This window comes from Limulus polyphemus, unplaced genomic scaffold, assembly GCF_000517525.1.
Source record: "Limulus polyphemus unplaced genomic scaffold, Limulus_polyphemus-2.1.2 Scaffold1012, whole genome shotgun sequence".
Classification (NCBI taxonomy): domain Eukaryota; kingdom Metazoa; phylum Arthropoda; class Merostomata; order Xiphosura; family Limulidae; genus Limulus; species Limulus polyphemus.
This window is the reverse complement of record NW_013666622.1, coordinates 30746-43904: the sequence shown is the minus strand read 5'-3', so window position 1 is coordinate 43904 and position 13159 is coordinate 30746. Positions and strand designations below refer to the sequence as shown.

The window sequence follows — 13159 nt, the reverse complement described above, 5'->3', positions numbered from 1 at the left end:
CAAGAGTCCTTCTTCCAATATTTCGACGTATTTCGCAAACTTTATGTTGCCAACGCACTCCACTAAGCTCGATCTCCCACCAACCCAAACAGCTCCCCAAACCATCACACTGAAACCACCATGCTTCAAAGTTAGCTGCAATCTGTTGAGCCAAAACTCTTGGTGAGGCATTTGCCATACCCATATCCTTCCACTGTCCGAAAATTGAGCGAATCTTGATTCGTCTGAGAACAATACGGTCTTCCAAAAGTCCAGAGGCTTGGTCATCATATCACTTGCCCACTTCTTTCGTCTGACTATGTTGGCAGGTCTTAATAAGGGCTTCTGTCTAGCTGCTCTGCAACAATAACCCAATCTGTGGAGAATTCGTTGAATAGATTTCGGGCCCATCAACTTTGGCCACTTCTGCAGTCGTTAATCTGAAATCCATTTCGATGCTCCTCTTGACAGCCCTTTTTGTCCTCTCCATGGACCAGGACGACCCGTACGCTGCTCAGTTGTTTCCTTGCCATGTTTCCTGAACTGCACGATGATTCTTTTGACTGTCGAAAGCGGGATTCCCAAATTCTGCGAAATTTGCCGCTGACTTATTCCACCATCTTCTTGACCAACTATCCTTCCTCTAACAAAATCTGACAGTTCGAGAGAATCTTGAGTTCTAGGCATGTTGTAGCACAAGATAATTAGTGTGCGGGCCATTTTGATTTATATAGTGTTCTGTGAACACAAATTAGTTAGCATAAATCAGTTAAATGACGAAAAATTAAGTGTCTATTTACTTGTGACCGCTCAGTGTATCTTCAAATGGTATGAAAGATAAATTGATATACATGTGTCAACATTTCGCCCAAGTTAACGAAGGTGATGATAGATTAACTGTGGTGAAATATCGATGCAGGTTGTCAACTTATTGTCATAGCGGATAATGTCTGTGACAATAGCACCCAAATGCGTTCAAAATCCTAACGCTAATGTTAATCTAGTCAGCCGTCATGGTAAATCAAATATGGGTACAAAGCTGAGTGCTTACACCCACAACATCACGGCTTCTACTGCCTTTCACTGTCTATTTCCAGTTGTAGGAAGGCAGTTGCCCTTAAATTTCTTATAGTAGAAATGAAACCACCCTAATATTTTTACTTATTAAACTCCCTACCTCCACCCAACAAAACTATAAGATATTAAATATAACTATAAACCCTACTTTAAAAGTTTTTATATAGTTCTTACTTCCAACCTCCTCCCTTTCTCTTCAAGATTTATTCAAATATAACACGGGAACGCCGAGACAAGCCCAGCTAATTGAAGTTAGTCTTTCCGTCTCGGTTATACTGAAAAATTGTTACGTATAAATCAAAGTAACTAACGCCCTCTCTGTTTTATTTTTATAAGGTATTTTCCTTCATCGAAAGCTTAGATTCTAAAATATTTTTGTATTGATTAAGAAATAAATATAGTTATTACAGACTATTAAAATCTTTTCAGTTGAGATATAATAATACCTTTTAACATGATACACGGAATAACACTGTTAGGTGTGGGTAGACCAAGGATGGGAAAATTAAATTCCCTTTTTTATCAAAAATATTCAACCACACTGTCCAAATATAAACAATTAGCATGGACCTCATTATTATTATTACTTCTTTCTATTGCAAGTTCTGTTGTACATATCAAGCTTGGTGTGAAATTCATATCATTTATAGGTATTAAGTAATCTATGTAACAGAAAGAGTAAATGCATAAGTTTGTTTGTTTGTTTTGAATTTCGTGCAAAGCTACACGAGGGCTATCTGCGCTAGCCGTTCCCAATTTAGCAGTGAAAGACTTGAGTGAAGGCAACTAGTCATCACCACCCACCGCCAATTCTAAGGCTACTCTTTTACCAACGAATTGTGGGATTGACCGTTACATTATAGCGTCCCTACGGCTGAAATAGCGCGCATGTTTGGTGGGACAGGGATATGTATAGGTTAGGAGTTAAAGTCTACTTCATAAATGAGTTTTTATAAAAGAACAAATACAAATTGGCCATATTTGAAAAGAAGTTCGTTCCCATTGGAATACCCATCGTTTGCTTATACACTTGTTCGTTAATTTGGGTATAGTTATTTCATTATTTATAAAGTTATCAAACAAATCATTGAAAACCCTGATTAAATCTTTTAGGTCCATTTTAGTAAAGTCATATGTAAAAATAGAACTGGCAGTTTTGAAGAATTTAAATTATTTAAACACTCCAAAACTGGAATGTTATTTTTAATAATCAAAAGTAATTATTCTGGTTATTTGAAGACTGTGTTTTTATCTTTTCAAATAATACGTCTAGAATTGTGTTAAATCCTCTGGAGACAGATATAATAACTGTTTTTAAATAGTTAGTAATAAATCTGAACTTTACAGATTTTTATGCAATTTTGGAATGGCATATAAAAATGGTAAATTCGTACAAGAATAATCTATATGGATATTTCATTTTTAATAGCTTTCTTTAAATTGGTAATAACGTCATTTTTCTTTAAAGTACATGTAGTATTAATTTCAATATGTAAAATTTGTGCATATAATTTTTTACACACAAAACCAAATATACAACCAGTTTTACCAATCGGGATAATAATATATTGTTTATGAATTTATTTTTAAAGACATTGTTGTTTTATTATTAAGCTACACAAAGGGCTATCTGTGCTCTGTCCACCACGAGTATCGAAACACTATTTCTTGCAGTATAAGTCCGCAGACATACCGTCGTGCCACTGGGGGGTCTTAAAGACAGTGAAAGAAATGTATAATTTATATCGAGATAAGTTTAGGGTTCTTAATCGATTCTTTATGAAATTAATAAAATATAATTTCCATTCAAAAAAGAAACACAGCAGATTGTTTACTTATTTTAAGATTATAATTATTAATATTTTTCTCCAAGTCTTTTAAGATTTAATTTTTTTTTGTATTTTAAAATTCTATATTTGGTACATTACTTTAATATTGATTGTAATTCTTCATCTTTGACAACTAAGTTTTCTGTAACTATATGATTATGAAAGATATGTTTAAAAACACTAAATGTTATTAGAGTTACAAGGTAAGTTGTCTACTTCTATTTGGTTACATCCTTCAATGATTTTTTTTATAGTTAAAGAGATGACTAACCAAAGGTTGTATTATCACATTCTTGAACACCTCTTTCAATTTCAATGCTGGCAACATACCCGATAATCCAAAATCGCCTGCATAGTAGTTTTACTGGACTTCATCACCTGTACATGTTATGATGTGTGATTGTCATCCAACCGGATCAACCATTTTATTTCATAAACGTATTATCAAACTTTATGAGCAACTCATCGAGTTCATGTTTCTTTCTCAAGTTTCAATCAATAAGAGCGTCAATTAGAGATTCCAGATGGTTGGGAAGCTGTGTGTTCCTTGTAGAACACAGTACAGTAGCTAAACAACTGTTTGCGTCATTTCTTTCTCTGCAAGCCATGTTGATGAATATCATAGCATTATACTACATTAGCATATACATTATAACACCATTCTCGTTCGATGACGAGGAATCCACTTTGAGACTAATATTGCTTGGAGACGGCTTGAACGGGTAATGAAGAAAAACGTTAATATAAGTTTAACATAACAGCAAATGTATAACGTTTCGACAAGGTTTTGTCATGATGATGACAAAATCGGTTAGTATGTAACTCCTGTCTATGCTTAAGGTTTAGCGCAAGTTTATGACACACATTGGACTTCCTAGATCATCATTAACTATATGCAGAACAGCTACATGACAATTAAAAGAAACAAATTTATGAGTATACATAAATATAGATATGTTGTATAAGAGTTATGGAAATGTGAAACTAACAGTTGTTCTAAGTACGAGATTATGCTAATTGGTAATGAAATCAAGTTATGTATGGCTATTATGTTCCTAAACTCTAATTTTTATTTCCTTTTTGTTTATTTAATATATTAAAGTCCACATTCCAAAGGTATATTGTAAACAATTTTGCTCTTCAGTGAGTCGTTAATTATTTTGGTGCATAACAGCTGTAGTTGCATTGAGTTGTAACTTCTGAATACTTTTCTGTCTGTATGATGTTTACATATTCTCTGAAATTTTCAGAGATACCTTTAACCATAGGTTTCACCGAGTGTCTAATTTTCTTCCTGCTTATACTTGAGGTTTTCTGTTCTCTTCTTTATCAACTGTTCTGGGTATCTTTTGTCAAGGAAGGTTATAATTATGCGCTTCCTTAGTTCGTTTCAACATGTGCTATGTTACAAATTGCAAATATTGTTCACTCTGAAGATTAAACAGTCTAAAGCCCGTCTTTACACCATTGGGGTGGTTTGATATACAGTTAAGGTGTTTACCAGTATCTATGGATTTCCTGTAAATCCTGTGGTATAAGAGTTGTATCTTAGTAACCATCACATCTATGAATGGGAGTTTCTTACTTTCTATTTGTATTGTGGAGTGTATCACTGAAAGCTGTTGTTCATATGGTTCATGATTTGTTGAGTCTTTTCTATAATGTGTGGCAATATTATGAATGTATCATCCACATATCTGATCCGAAAAGTGTCTTAGAGCTGTTTTTTTTAGGGCGGCAGTATTAAAATGCTCTTTGTAGAAGTACTGAGTAATAATGATAAGGAGGAACCCATGTCTTAACCTTTTTTTGTTCATAATATGGATCTTCTTGTTAGAAGTAAGTAGTGTTGTTACAGAAGGTTATGAGTTATATTATTGTGGATATTATCAACTGGGCGAGATCTTTTAGAATTCTATCATTTTAAGCTGCTGTAAGAGTACCTGTAGTGTATCAAGAGTCGGTACTGTTGTAATAGCTTCTATTACTGATCATGTTTTTTGGATTAATCTTTAAAAAAAGAGTAATGCAAATAAAAGTCCACTTATTGATAACAAAAATATTTCTTGGACTTTAAGCTCCACGAGTAACATTACAAATGGTCACCGATAAGCCTAAATTTACAAATAAACCGAACTTCCATTCGTCTAATTCCTTCTCATTATTTGCTATCGAACACAAACTTTATAGCACTGAGCTAAGTAACTGACTAATAGGTTTAATGAAGTAGATAAAACAAGTAAATCGTGCATTGATAACTCATAAATGGCAAAAAACACGATCATTAAACTTAATGATTCTATATATATATATATATAACTCAAACGTTTTCTTACACTTTGGACTCTGGAGAAGGCTACATCCATCACGTCAGGTCAAACTCATTTTCTCACTCATCAATAGAAATTTCTGGAAATATTTAGATTAAATACACCGTTCCTCCCTAGATTGTGCCTTTAAAATTCTATTACAAAGAAAAAATAATGGCATTTTAAACTTAAAATTCCGTAATTAACAGTAAAGTAACTCTTGATAGTGAACAACACAAATATTCATAAACCTAAGCATTATTATTCGATGACGAGGAACCCACTTTGAGACTAATAATGGCTGGAGACGGCTTGAATGGGTAATGAAGAAAAACTTTAATATAACAGCATAAGTTGCCCAGTCATTGAATTGTTATGGTAGTTTTCTTTTATGGCTTTTTAGTATGAAGATAACTTCCTGTTCTTTATCATCACTTATTATTTTGTCACTGAAGAAATTCTATTTAGGTAGATGGTCATGGGAATCTTTGTTATGATACATTGTAAATGATCTCAGTAGGAATCTTAAGCTCTTTAGAAGGTTGATTTTCCTCTGATGAAGTCTTTTTTGAAGCTAAACTGGATAGCCTTCTTCCGAAAGCAATCAAAGTGGGTGAATTTTGGTTTGGACCACTCGTCTTACTGGATTCTATAAACAATTTTATTAATTATTTTCATTAGGGTTCTTACCAACATGTACTTAACTTTAGAGATAGTCCATTAATGTGACATGGTGTGTGCAACTAAACCATATCATTCCACAATCTCGTTACATATTCTGTGCAAGAGTGCCGAGTGTTGCTCCTCAGCATGAGTGTACGGAATATCCAATGGCACTTTCACTTTTTTTTCCAAATATCATTGATGCAGGTGTGTTGCCTTTAGCGTCATGCATTACTGTTCAATAATTCACGAGTTAGAGTGAAGGATATTGATCTCAAGTTCTTTGATGTTTATCCACATAAATCGCTATTTTATAAAAGTGTACATCGTTATCACGGTTAGTAGCCTATATGATCACCTATGTATAATTGTAAATTTTTGGATAAATGTTTAGATACTAATTACTAACTAGTTTTAGCGTATGTGTGGGCTACCAATGTTTCGTCACCTTCAAGGAAGTCCTGAAAAAGGCAGTTTATGTGGTGGTAGTAGCTGTGATTCGATCGTGGGTGCTGACTGAAGTCAGGTACGCTAATCATCTCGACTGGGGGTCTCCAATATTTAGAACTTGAATCATCTAATTATTTTAATGCTTTCAAAAGAAATGCCAGATTTTGCCAATTTCTATGCTAAGTTGACGGAGTGTGTTATCAGTTAGGTGGATATAGAAAGCTTCTTCTATCTTTCTTTTTCACATTCATGGTTCATATGCTATTATCTTATTATTATTCCAGTTTATCATATAGTCTGTTGGAGACAGATGGGTATTACAGAGCCGTAGACAGCTGTTATGTTCCTGAATTCTAGCGTTTGTTGATATTTTTATTTCTTTAATGATTTGCAATTCACATTCACAGGGAATGTTTTAAATGGTGCATTTCTTCTTCATTGGATTTTAAGGCGTACTATGATCGTAGTGTGTTGTGGCTTCTGAATACTGTTCTGACCTTGTTGTTTACATATCCTTTTTACGTTTTCAGAGAGACCTGTGACTCAGGAAAATATGTCTGTAATTATCTTCCCGTTCATTTTTAGTGTATTTACTTTATTGAGTGTTCCAGTTATCCATTGTTAAAGAGTAATGTAGTGGTGTGTTTTCCTTCCTTCTTTGCCTCTTCATTATTACAAATCTTGTTAATTCTAGAAACTAGACAGTATATGATGCTTGTCCTTACGTTGTTCGGGTAGTTTGATTTAAAGTCTAGGTATTTATCCATGCCTTTGCGTTTTCTATAAACTTCTTGAATTATGTATTCGTAACTATCATGCCATCTTTTGTATTTTTATTGTGAATTGTATCAGGGGATGTCGTTTGTTTAGATGTGTCATAAATTATTGAATCTTGTCAGCAGTGTGTGTGACAATATTACTAACGTATTGTTTTGAGGGTGTTAACTTTGAAATGTTCCATATCAAGGCTACCGAGTGCTGGTAATAGAGATGATCCCATAGCTAAGAATTTTTGTTGCTGATGGTATTTATGTTTATGTCTGGAGTAGATTGTTTTGGTACAGAAGTTTTTAATTTATATTATTGTGTAGATAACTCACTCATTTGACCCAGCATAGAAGTCAGAAAAAAGCTAGATGCCACTCTTGAAAGTATTATAACTTTTAATGGGAGAGACCCCAGTTCAGTGGATAATGCACCAGACTTCCATTAATAAGACCCAGGATCAAATGTCGGGACTTCCCTTAAAACGGTAGCAGATTATTAACCAAAGGATAAAATAAGTTTGTTACTATTATTCAGTTACATATATAAAAATTAATTACTAATTATTAAGTAGACTTTTGAGCATATAAGATACGAACCACAGCAGTGATCGATATCAGATCACCACAATCTTACTGTAGGAACTTAAAAATGCATAGTTGTATCTCTCGTCGTTTCTTCAGAAGAGGGATGAAGGGTTGTTGTTCTGGTGTTTGTAATCCTAGTAATTTTACATATCTTTACACACAAAGCTGAATCAAAGACCATATCTTTAAAAAATTAATTGAACAGCTTTATTGCCAATTTTGTTAATCACTAAATAACGGCATATACTTCTGACCATTGAGTGAATTAGTAAATCGCCATCAAAATGCAATTATTCCCATTGCTATTCTATGGTGGAGGGCCAAACACATCAACAGCAACTGGGTTGACACAATAATATTCTAGTTCATCATGTTATTTAATTTATGGGACTTTTCACTCAGAAATAGATCACATGATTTTCACCAACCAAATACATACTTTTATCATACAACCCAGTTGACAAGGCCTCTTATCCTCTTCAGTGTCTTCTTAACACCTTATTGCCCAACTATTGGAAAGTTGTAGAGGTAACAGAGTACGTCTGATTGTCGTAATCACGGAAGTTATTTTTTATCCACTGGCATGTTCCCATTTGACATAACTCTCTTTATCCTAAGCACAAATACTCTCACTGTGCCCTATACACAGGGATTTCTGCGAGATGTAACGAGTCACTATTTTCCATGATGGTTCATTTGACATCATTCTCGATCGACTTAATAATGAGGTGAATACTTTTTTGCCTGAGCATCTTTCACATCTGTGGATGTCCCGTCTTTGACTCTATTATGTGTTACGTATTAGAAGTTCAAATAGCCTGAAATTGAGTTACATTGTAATTTATATTTAGAAGTTAAATAAATGCAGATATATATTCAATTTATGATATTTTCCAACAAGATTGAAACACACAGTTTTCTTTTAATATAGATATATTTTAATACCCAAACAATAATACAATTTACAATGACAGTTATTACAAATAAGTAAGTTTTACGAACTTACAAGTAATATAAAGTCCTCTTTCTAGTCTGTAACTTCCTTGATGTCTTATCGAAGGTTCACGATGAACGAGTTAATTTCGAGTTGATGTAGATACAATTCCGTTAATAGGGAGCTAGCTAGCTGACGTTAGGTAATGTTTTCGTAAAAGTACTAATGTCCGATGTGAATTCACTGAAGTTAAATGATTTGTAATGTTCGAAATTTATAAACGTTCCTGGTCAATATATCTGAAGTTCCCGATAAATAAGCGTTAATCATAGTTATAGCTTACGAAGTTTATAGCACACCAATTACAGCAACCCAATAATAGATCCTATATTTTGGCGCGTCACGTTGGTTATATTTATAGACGTGTGGATAGTTTCTCGAAGCTTCAGCTTACGTTACAATACTAACACGCTACACTGGCGTTTACACGTATATTGTGGATTCTTACTCGAGAATCTTCTACAACTTTAGAGAATAGGCGAGAGTTTCGCAATACATATTTAACGGTATAAGTTATGTACATTTCTAAATACAAATTTAATTTAAACAAGCATCGATATTAAAATAAATGTATAATAATAAATCCGTCACATACGCTATACTTTGTTACTGGTAGTTAATCTTCTAGTGTTATAATTCTTGTGTAGTCAACAGGGATTTCCTAACAAACTGTAAAACTATTTGAAGCTAGTCGAAACTCCCATCCGTGATTCTGTGTGAAAATGAACTCTCACTATGTATTCGTCCTCAATGTCAAGTACCCACACATGAAGTGTATGGGAGTTTCTCACAGGGAGGATAAATTCTAACTTTCTTCTTACTGGAATTTTTGACCACTTACTGTTCGCATCAATCCGTCTTGCTTCAACCTTCATTACCAGAACAGATTGAAAAATGGAAGCTGTAGATTGTAGAACCACCATCATTTAACATGTTTCAAGACTTCACAATAATCAACCCACTGACTAGTGGACTGTGTCTTTAAATAATGAGCTCCTTCTCTCATTTGTAGCAGATGGAATACTCTTAGCTAAACTTAATTCCTTAATTAAATAGTTTGCTATGGGTTGTCACATTCAGAGAGCGAGAGGCAGTTCTGATTGTTGTATTTTGTAATTCAGTACCCAGATGTTTTACTCTGGCACTGGTTTCCTTTTGTATTTTAGACTCTTGTTATATCTTTTCTGTAAAAGTTCTCTAGTTTTTTGTTTCACTTTGTACACTATTCTTTAATCATTATTTCTCTCTTAATTTTCTGTATCTTTGTACTCTATCTTTCCATTGTTTTACGATTTCCAGCTAATTTTTGATATTGCTACGATTAAGTGTTGTTATCTTGAAGTTCATTCTAGATTTATTTAACAAATAATTACACTCCAGTCACAAGTGTTATAAAGACTCATATTTGTGGACGGGTTTTTTTCCCGGATTATTTGATTAAAAGTATAAAACAAAGGCTAGTCCGGTTAACAATAACAGAACTGTTTTACTTATCGAACTTCAAATTCCACAGTTAGCATAACAAACGCTTCACTACTAGGCTAAATTTTACAAATAATCTTTGTCTGAACGGAAATTCCATATGAACTAACTAATTAGCTGACAATCGAAAACTGACTAAATCTTATTGCTCGTTAACCACTAGACCCATTTAATCAACTTAACTCACCTTTTATATATATATAAGGCTCAAATTGTTTTCTAGACTTTGGAGGAAGTTCCAGGCATTAATATCATGACCCACCATATGAAACTTCCTCCCGGCTATACAATAACACGAATTTCTTGAAATATCGAGATTAAAAACATGCCTACCGTTGTAACGGTTTGTCTCTGTAACGGGTTCTTTTGAATTGTTCAGTAAAAAGAATGCAATTTTCAGCTCATGTAATGATAAATAAAATTGTTTTACCTCTTTATCCACAATTTCAATAAATTAGTAATATTAATGTTCACTGACAGACATAAATTCACAGCAGATACTAAAACAATTTTGTTTATTTACTAATTTTCTCTTACTTTTTCGTCAAAACACAAATTTAATAATCACAGCACTAAACTAACTGACCAGCAAACGCAATCAAGTAATAATGTCACTACTTCAGAAACTCAATATAAATTATGAATACTCAATAATTAATAATTGTCTAGACTAACTTGCTTTTCATATAGCTCGAACTGTTCTAAAGCTTCAGAAAATTAGTTGTTAAACCATGCGTTCATCACGTGACACCAATCTTCCCTTTAGCCAAAAAGCAACAGAAACATGTAAAATTGAAACATAGCCTACAATGATACGTTAGTGAATATTTTGGAAACATCAAAACTGAGTATTGTAGCATGTGATATTATTGTGGTGATTCTGTAGTATCTACAAAGTAAACTAAGTTTTTGGCACATGAGGAAGTTTTACTGCATATTGCTAAAGGTGATATTATATCTACAAGATATGCCAAAACGTAGCATGTTAACTTGTACCGAGGAAATTAGCCTTGGTTGTGAATTTTAGGTAGAATAGACGTTTGGGGTGGTACTTTGGTATAAATTTGTTTATGTACCTAGTTTCTTCTGTTGTATATTGAAGAATTGATTTTTTTTTTCGAATTAGTTGTATTAGATCTCGTAGCGGCCATCTACAACAAGAGTTTGAAGTTTGTATATTCTCGTTTGTTTGTTATAACAGTTTGTTTGTTATGGATTTCACGCAAAGCTACACGAGGACTATCTGCGCTAGCCATCTTTAATTTAGCAGTTTAAGACTAGAGGGAAGGCAGCCAGTCATCACCACCCACCGCCAACTCTTGGGCTACTATTTTACTAACGAATAGTGGGATTGACCGTCACATTATAACGCCCCCACGGCTGAAAGGGTGAGCATATTTGGTGTGGCGGGGATTCGAACCCACGACCCTTAGATTGCGAGTCAAGCGCCCTAACCACCTGGCCATGCCGGGCCCTGTTACAACAGCGTCACCACTTTTGGCTGGTGGTAGATTTGTTATTGTTCTTTCTTTGTATTACTGAGAACAGTTTTGACTAAAAGGTTGTAGACTTAGGTGAGTGTATAGACTACTAAATATTAGAATGATAACTAATGTGCTTTGTGTAATTCAAACTTTTATTTTTAAACAAGAAAATGCGAGTAGTATGATTTACAAAGTTAGTTGAAGGTGAACTCAAACCTTAAAATAAGATAGCATTTAGTATAACAGTTTAGAGACGGCTTGAATGGGTATGGATGAAAATTTTTCTACAAGTTTAGTACTGTAACACGTATACAACGTTTCGACAGGGATAACAAAATAACTTATTACGGTGTTAAGCTTGTAATCGTTTTTTGTTACCCTTTCAAGAAGTACCTAAACTTGATAGTATCAAAGTAGGTTTCTCGTAATAAAATATTTAGTATACCTTATAAGCTCTGTGCAAGTAAGAGATGAACTGGAACTACAAGATATTTTTAGGAAATGAACCAGCATATCAGGCGGTTCGACTAAAATCCAGCATGGTACCGTTTATTGAAGATAATCAATTGCAGGTTGTGGGGGAGATATTTAAGAAATAGCTTACATTCTTCTGTTAATACAGAGGAGAGGAGATGAACGGTAGGTCTTGATAAATACTGTACTGTAATGGCGCATGGTGAAGCGAACTATGTGAATACTATGAAAGCTCGGAGCAGCGAAGGGCAGCATTGGACTCTGGCAAAAATCTTCGGACGTTAGTGTACTGAACAAGGATACAATGCAGTAAGTTTATCTTGACTATGATTCCTTGTGTAATCCTTCACCCTCTTTCATCCGACTGTTTGTTCCCTCTTCAATATACCATCCGTTTTTACAGATTATTGCATTGTTACGTATTAGAATTTCAAATAGCCTGAAATTGAGTTAACTGATAAATTTAAATTTAGTAGTTAAATTGTATGTTGGATTTAGCAATTAAGTAAAAGCCGATATATAGTCAGTTTATGACATTTGCCAACAAGATTGATAGACACAGTTTTTTAACACTAATACGTTTTAATATACACACAGTACAATTTACAATAACATTTATTACAAATAGTTATTACAAACAATGATTTATAAACAGAAGTTTATAGTCTGGAACTTCCTTGATGTCTTATCAAGGGTTCACGACGAGCGAGTTAATTACGAGTTAATGTAGATATAATTCACCTAATAGGAGGCTAGCTAGCTGACGTTAGGTAATGTTTTTGTAAAAATACTAATGTCCGATGACAATCCACTGAAGTTAAACGATTTGTAATGTTCGAACTTTGTAAAGGTCCCTGACCAAATATCTGAAGTTTTCCTATTGGTAAGCGTTATAACAATTACAGTTATAGCTTCCGAAGTTTTATAGCATACTGATTATAGCGAACTAGTGATAGATATTCTCCTTTTGACGCGTCACGTTGGTTATATTTATAGGCGTGTGGAGGTTTTCTTGAAATTTCAGTTTTACGTAACAATACTGGGGCTAACATAAACGTTTACGTAC

The 13159-nt window shown here is 33.8% G+C and overlaps 1 protein-coding gene across 1 annotated transcript in view; it reads left to right on the top strand.

Moving 5' to 3' along the window:
• The window catches only part of LOC106461693 (major facilitator superfamily domain-containing protein 12-like), a 57359-nt gene that overhangs the window by 14095 nt on the left and 30105 nt on the right, over positions 1 to 13159 (top strand). The gene's annotated exons all lie outside the window — the stretch shown is intronic.